The sequence below is a fragment of the Priapulus caudatus genome, unplaced genomic scaffold (genome assembly GCF_000485595.1).
Source record: "Priapulus caudatus unplaced genomic scaffold, Priapulus_caudatus-5.0.1 Scaffold534, whole genome shotgun sequence".
NCBI classification, from domain to species: domain Eukaryota; kingdom Metazoa; phylum Priapulida; class Priapulimorpha; order Priapulimorphida; family Priapulidae; genus Priapulus; species Priapulus caudatus.
In genome coordinates this window covers 93,857-101,961 of record NW_014577595.1, presented here as the reverse complement: position 1 = coordinate 101,961, position 8,105 = coordinate 93,857, and the positions used below count along the sequence as shown (strand labels likewise).

The 8,105-nt window shown below is 49.4% G+C and overlaps 1 long non-coding RNA gene across 1 annotated transcript; it reads left to right on the top strand.

Moving 5' to 3' along the window:
• Positions 1-3,010: 3,010 nt before the first annotated feature.
• On the top strand, positions 3,011-4,307 carry LOC106811395. The gene is made up of 3 exons (XR_001394142.1): positions 3,011-3,099; positions 3,308-3,383; positions 3,803-4,307. It is a non-coding gene; the product is annotated as an uncharacterized LOC106811395 (long non-coding RNA).
• The last annotated feature ends 3,798 nt before the right edge of the window (positions 4,308-8,105 follow it).

Genomic DNA, 8,105 nt, shown 5'->3' with positions numbered 1-8,105 from the left:
CGTCTCCTCGAGCGCGCAGCGGGCAGCCGCCGCCGCTCCGTCGCCGGAAGCACGCGCTCGCGATCCTCAGTCGACGACAAGACGGTGAGGCGAGGGAGAGCGGGCGGACGCGCGCCGCAGCCGACCCCCGCCGCGTCCCTTCAAGCATCGACGCGCCGCGCCACGTCCCGACTTCCTGACCGCGACATGACCGGCCGGCCGTCATGCTCCGTGAGCCCTGCGCGCAGGCGAAACCGCCTGCCGTCTGCCGCGGCGACCAAGCCGGCGCCCCTTGGCGGCTGGGAACTCGGGCTGCCGCGCGCGTTGCCGGGCGAAGCCGCCGGGGTCTTGCGAAATACCGTCTCCTCCTCCTCTTCCTCTTCCGTCCTCAGTCCTCGTCGCACAGGGACGACGACGGCGCGGGCAGCAGGGCGACGGGAAGCGCGACGACAGCGATCCGAGCCCGACGGTCTCGCCGCGCTCGCGAGCCTGAGCGCGCTCGCTGCCGCCGCGCGCGGCGCGCGCCGACCGACGCCGGCGGCTACCGTGCAGCGTCGGCAACGGTGCACCTGTTCCAAACCGTCGTGCACGTCGTACCTGGACAGCCTGCGCTGCACGCAGCCGTTTTCACTTCCGCGAGCTGCTCGGCCAGTGGACGCGCGCCGCGACGGACTGAGAGCGTGTGCGACAAGCAACAGCCGCGACAACGAGCGGCTGATGCGCGAGCTGCCAGAACGTCTCGTGCAGGACATGGTCAACGTCGTGCAGCGGTGAGTGATAGAGGGAGCTGTAGGGGAGGGATAGAGGGAGGCAGGGAGGAGGAGAGGAGGAGGGGGAGGAGGGGAGACAACGAGCGGCTGATGCGAGAGTGCAGAACCTCGTGCAGGACAGTCAACGTCGTGCAGCGGTGAGTGGATACGGGGATCTGTAGGGAGGGATAGAGGAGGAGGGAGAGGCGGAGAGAGGTGGGGGAGGGGAGACAACGAGCGGCTGAATGCTCGAGAGCTGTCAGAACGTGCGTGCGGACATTCGTCAACGTCGTGAGCGTGGAGTGTAGGAGGGAGCTGTAGGGGAGGTAGAGGGAGGCAGGAGGAGGAGGAGGAGGAGAGGTGAGAGGATGGGAGGAGGTGGAGGTAGGAGGGAGGAGGGGGAGCAACAGTCGCGACAGCGACGGCGGCTGATGCGCGAGCTGCAGAACGTCGTGGCAGAGCAGGTCAACGTCGTGCAGCGGGTGAGTTATAGAGGAGCTGTAGGGAGGGATAGAGGAGGCAGGGAGCGAGGTGAGGAGGGAGCGAGGAGGTGCGGAGCGGGGGGGGAGGGAGGAGCAGGGGAGACAACGAGCGCTGATGCGCGAGCTATTGACAGCCCTCTGCTGTATGAGTTTCATGCCTTGACTCGTCGCCGTGTTCGTAGGATCGTAGTTTATTTATTCCATGTTTTATCGCCAGTCACTCAGTAATGATTATTTATTCTCTTGCAGGTAATAGCAGTGCAGCTACGTGGCAGAGAACACGGTGGACCACCATCGATCACAGCTACGTCCTGACTGACGCTGCATCAAGACCAGCCCGTGGTCGGGGTGAGGTGCGCCACTGAAGCTGCGCAGCCGGTTGCCATGACAACCCAGGGGTGTTCCGGAGCTGCATTCCGTGGAATGGAGTGGCCGGGATGCTGACCTGCGTCGTGAGGAGGATGCTGCGCGTCCTTGAGGATGGTCGTATCGACACAGACCAGGCGTCCGAGCGCTATATGTGACAGTCTCATTGCTGCCGCTCCTGATTGCGATGCGCGATGTGCTAATGCGCTGTTGCTTGCTGCTGGCTACGGGATGGCTGCGCTGGCTGCTGCGCTGCTGCTGCTGCTGCTGCTCTTGCGTTGTAATGCGCGCGTCACTTCCTGACAAGCTACGGCGCTAGCAGATCTAATGATAGTGCGTGGTAGGCAAGCAAGCTACCCTGTGCAACAGCAGGTTCCTGTGAAAGTGAAGCTACCCTGTGCAACAGCAGGTTCCTGTGAAAGTGAAGCTACCCTGTGCAACAGCAGGTTCCTGTGAAAGTGAAGCTACCCTGTGCAACAGCATCTTCCCATGTAGGGAAAGCCTCCCTACAAGAGCAGGTTCCCATACGAGTGAGGCTACCTCGCAGGAACAGAGCAGCAACTAGTGCTGCCTGGCAAATGCAAGCAGCAGTGCAGACGCAATTTGTCATGCAAAGAGAGGCCCGCCTTTGCAAGGAAGGGTGGGCTGGCTATACCTTCCAAAGACGCCATCTATACACGTGCCTGCATGAAATCTTGTCGCCGCCCAGTTGGGACAAGAAGCGTGGGAAGCACATGCACAACTCTGCAGTTCACCGCGACGCAGCAACGACTACGCGCTAGCACACGCAAACCCGCTGCATCCACCGGGCTTCCCTTCGCTCCCATCGGTTCGGACGTGTGAAACGACACCGGCAGAGCGAGTCAGTATTATGGGATGTGATCGCGTGCAGGGGTAAATCGTCTGCCTGGAGACCCAGCATGCAGCGTTGAGCTTTTGTCTGTGCGCCATCGAAAATCGAACGAAGGCAGTCATGTGGGTGGTAAACGTCGTTGCGACGAAACTGTCGATTAAAAGGCTTGCTGGTTGTGTGACACCCTCTGGTGACAACTGTGTAGTCCACTCGTGTGCGTGACAGGAGCTTAGATTATATATAAACACACACACACACATATATATATATACATGGGTATATATATATTTATATATAATACCCACACGTCTTCACTGCTCCCGTACGCACGACTGTCATCGGAGCTGTTGCAACGGCGCACATACAGCGGTGGCGCCACCTGTTCTGTTGTTTTGTGTTGATCGAATTAATGTCAACCATACTCTACATCAAGCTTAGCGCCCCCTAGTCGAGACCATGACACTCTACATCAAGCTCGCGCCCCCTGGTGAGACCGCACCACGCTACATCAAGCTTGGCGCCCCCTGGTGAAACCGCACCACTCTACATCAAGCTTGGCGCCCCCTGGTGAAACCGCACCACTCTACATCAAGCTTGCCGCCCCCTGGTGAGACCGCACCATTCTAGATGAGCCACCACTCTCCGATTAAAGGAACTGCTAAGAGTAAAAGTATTTGTTCATTTACTAGTTTCTGCATCTCATGACACGCTGAAATTGGATATAATTGATATATTAATAATTAATATATTAATTAGGCTATGTATTATATATAAATTAATGTAACATGTTTATATGTATATAAATTAGTGATAATTAAAATATTGATATAATAATTGATTATATATTAATATAAATAAATAATGATTTTATACATTAGATTTGATTTCGACATTTCCATGGAGAATCACTGACGAGCCACCACTCTCCGATTAAAGGAACTGCTAAGAACAAAGGTAATTGTTTATTTACTAGTTTTCGTATCACAAAATTCCCTGAAATTGAATATAATTGACGTATCATTGATTATATATTAATATATATCGAGATATCGAGTTTTGTTTAATTCTATGAATATAATGAAGACTTTGAATATGGTAAATTTTGTTATCCACATTTTTCTATGCTGGTTACTGTAACGTTATAAGAACAGACGAGAATTGCCTCCGCTATTCAAGCCTGATTAAGTACAAATGCACTTATTTTATTTTATTGGACATCATATTTCGCCAATCATAAATCCAATAAATTTTCACGTTTCGTAAACGTTGCTGTTAAGCTTACATGTTTGATTAATTTGAAAATCATTCCAGTTATTATATCAAGTACTTAATCAATGTCATATGTTTCCTGAAAATCATTTGCCTTGATGTAGTGTGAGGACCTCTCTTACGCCCTGGTAGAGGAATGCCGCAGAAGAGGAGAAGCAGGAGCGGAGGAGGCAGAGGGAGCATGATGCACACCGATTCGCGTCGGGGGACTTCCGAGACAAACCATCGTAACTGATGGTTACAGTGTTTTATACTGATATTCCACGTGTTTTTAGAAAAAATTTGTTGTATTTTATACTAATCGTTTATTGTAAGTTCAATCCAATTGTATGAGCATGTGGTCTCGCGTTTTATGTGTACGACTGCGGCCAATTCTCATTTAATGCTCATTCAACTAGAACAACTAGCACTAGAACTAGAACACCTAGCTCTAGAACTAGAACAAATAGCAGTAGAACTAGAACAAGTAGCTATAGTACTAGAACAAGTAGCCCTGGAACTAGAACAACTAGCTCTATAGTAACTAGAGCAACTAGCACCCTGATTGTAATCCCATGCATGTGCGTTCACGATTGAAATGCTTTCAAATAAATATACTCCAAATAAAACGCCCGAAATTCCTCTTTATATATGGTGTTAATTATTCGAAGGCTATCAACAATACTTTTCTGAAAAATCATCAAAGAAATTGTAACATACACTGTTAAGAAGTTTGCAGTAGATCATGGGTTGTTGTTGAGGATTCGTTGTTGTCTGGCGGTGTTGACATTAACACTGACCTTGACCAAGACCTCGTCCAATGCCATGGCCTTGAGCTCAAGGTAATGGCCTTGACCTACTTTTTCATTTGTCAACGTTTTTTACAAGTAGGTCATGGCCTTGAGCTCAAGGCCATGGCCTTGACCCACTTTTTTAAGTTTTAAAAGTTTTACATTAGTAGGCCATGCGCGCATGTGTGTGTGTGCGTGCGCGCTGCGCTGGTACGTGCGTGTGTGTGCGCGTGTGTGTGTGTGCGTGTGTGTGCGCGCGTGTGTGTGCATGCACGCGTGTGCGTGCGTGTGTGTACGTCCGTGCCTGCGTGTGTGTGCGTGCGTGTGTGTGCGTGCGCTCACACGTGCGTGTGTGTGAGCGCGTGTGTGTATCTGTGCGCGCGCGTGTGCGTGCGTGTGCGCGTGTGTGTGCGTGCGCGTGTGCGAGCATCCGTGTTGTCTACAGTGGATACTAAATGCGCGTGTGATGTGTATTACCAAACTGCATGCAGCGCCCCCTTTCGCACACACAGGATATAGCACTATAGGATATAGGAGTAGATTGAGCCAATGAGCGAGAGCGCCATCTGTCGTGGAGTTTGGTGTATTACATGTAAAGAAGCCGCTTGGTCACATGACGTTCTCACGTGACCGCTGAAGCTGTGAATTTGTGTGTGTTGACGCTGGCGTGGCATTTCTCGAGCAGCCACTATCTGACAATGTTGTCTGTGATTTTATATTCACGCTTATTTCTGTTGCCCACACACGGAATTTGTGTGACAAATGATTTTGTAAGTATTAGTAGTATATAGTAGTAGTATGTGAAAGTTGTATCTATATTTTCCATTCCATTACATTAGTTTGTATTAGTATTAGTTTGGAACAGCACAATCCTGAAGTAGTAATATATTATATATGTGTATATGTATAGGTTCTAGAATAACCACCTGACTATTACCCCGTAGAATTACCCTCCCCTCACCGACCCCCCAGACAATCACCACCTGACTATTACCACCGTACAATTACCTTCCCCTCACCGACCCCCAGACAATCACCACCTGACTATTACCCCCGTACAATTACCCTCCCCTCACCGACCCCCAGACAATCACCACCTGACTATTACCCCCGTACAATTATCCTCCCCTCACCGACCCCCCCAGACAATCAATACCTGACTATTACCATGACTATACGACTAAAGTGGAAGAGGAGAAGCAGAAAAATGGCTGTGAGAGAATAAGGTGGAGGACCTTATAGGATTTATGCCTGCAGCATAACAATCGTCTTACTCCACACTGCGCTTATTGTGTGGTATTAGTACGAGGTCATATAGCCGACGCTCACGCACGCACGCACGCAGGCACACACACACACACACACACACACATGTGTATATATATATTTATATATAATACACACACGTTTCACAGGCTCCGTTACGCACGACTGTCATCGAGAGCTGTTTGTCACGGCGCACATACACGGTGGCGCCACCTGTTCTGTTGTTTTGTGTTGATCGAATTAATGTCAACATCGTGCGTCTTTTTACATTATAACGCTGTAAAAATTGCTGCTTTCTCCTTCAATTGATGTTGTTGTTATCTATACATTTTACACAACAAATTATGGCAATCACTATATCAGACCGTTAAACCTTTATGCATGTATGTATTTCTGTATAAATGTATGTATATATACATACATACAACATGCATTTTACATGCATACATTATTTACATGCATGCATGCACGAACATAACATACATTATACATACATTTCACATACGTACTTACATACATACATGGAGACATGCATACATGCATACATATACATATAGTGCATGCAATCGTTTATATCAATGCATAATCAGTATGATGTCTTTCAAGAATAGTGTTGTTATTTTCGGAGGCAGGTGCACATGCTTATGCCTCCTGATTATATGACTGCTCGAAAGAGCAGTTACTGTTGCCATGCCAACAGACGTATCCGTCAGATACTGCCGAAGAAATAGTCAGATCGACTATCGATTGATTTAGCGATATTCATAAATTAATAATCATTATGATTATTATTAATAATTGATAATTTATTATTAATGATAATTATAATCGAATGCTCGTGTAATGAATGCATGCTGAACCGTGTCTGTGTGCGGGCATGTGGCTGTGTGTTAGCTTGCCGGCATAGGTATGTACGTGTTATACATTTAGCGTGTATGGAAACTAGAGTTCTGTGAAGCAACGGTTTTTTGTTATGGTTGTGTTTGTTTCTCGAACGTTTACGGCCGTGAACGCCGTACGGTGAGTGTGTACGTACCGCGCTATCGTCAACGTGAGTGTGTGTGTGCACGCGCGCCAATATGTTATATTTCCAGCGCTTGTCTACATGCACCGCCAAACCATTTTTCTATATGTGTTTAAAGACATCGCTGGCTCGCTCACCCTCATTGGCAATGGTTCGTGAAGCTGAAAGTGTGTGAAGCTGAAAGTGTATAACGCTCTGCGTTTTACTAAGCTGTTGGCTTTGTCTGGTTAAGCACACTGTCGGGTTCGCAACAAATTAGCAACATTTAGTGGCGTTCGCAATGGACGCTGCTTGCTTAGCTGTTGCACTGACTAAGAATATAGATATATATAAGATATTCTGAGTCTGTGGCCATTGTCGTGTTGGCGGTGATGAGGGGTTTTGCTGCGTTGCTTGTTAGTTGGATGTGGATGTGTGTGCGTGTGTGTTCGTGCAGCGGTGACCGATGGCGGATGTACAGTTTCTAGCCCTGATTTTTGACGGTTTGATTTTTAATGTTGTTCTCGTCGTGTTAAGCTGGGTTTTGTATACGTTTAAAGCAAAATCTTGTGTTCTGTAATATAATGTAAATTATTATTAATAAACAGTTTTAAAGGTACGTACGACCTTTTCACGTGTTTCTTTTTTTAAACCAGCTCATGCAGTGTAATTAAGTAATCGAACATGATAAAATATAACGTATGGAATGACACAATCAACAGTAGTTTTACTGGATCTCTTTCCCAATCTCTCAAAAAAGCACCCACTTGCGCGCGTGTGTGCGTCCGTGTGCGCGTGTGTGTGCGTGTGCGTGTGCGTGCGCGCTGCGCTCGTACGTGCGTGTGTGTGAGCGCGTGTGTGAGCGCGTGTGTGTGTGTGTGCGCGTGTGTGCGTCCGTGTCTGAGTGTGTGTGCACGCGTGCGCGCTGCGCTCGTACGTGCGTGTGTGTGCGCGCATGTGTGTGCGCGCGTGTGTGTGTGCGTGTGTGCGTCCGTGCGTGCGCGCGTGCGTGCGTGCGTGTGTGTGCGCATGTGTGTGCGTGTGCGTGCTCGCTGCGCTGGTACGTGCGTGTGTTTGAGCGCGTGTGTGCGCGTGTGTGTACGTCCGTGCCTGCGTGTGTGTGCGCGCGTGTGTGCGTGCGTGTGTGTGCGTGCGCTCGCACGTGCGTGTGTGTGAGCGCGTGTGTGTATCAGTGCGCGCGCGTGTGTGTACGTGCGTGCGTGCGTGTGTGTGCACGCGTGTGTGTGCGAGCATCCGTGTTGTCTACAGTGGATACTAAATGCGCGTGTGATGTGTATTACATGTAAAGAAGCCGCTTGGTCACATGACGTTCTCACGTGACCGCTGAAGCTGTGAATTTGTGTGTGT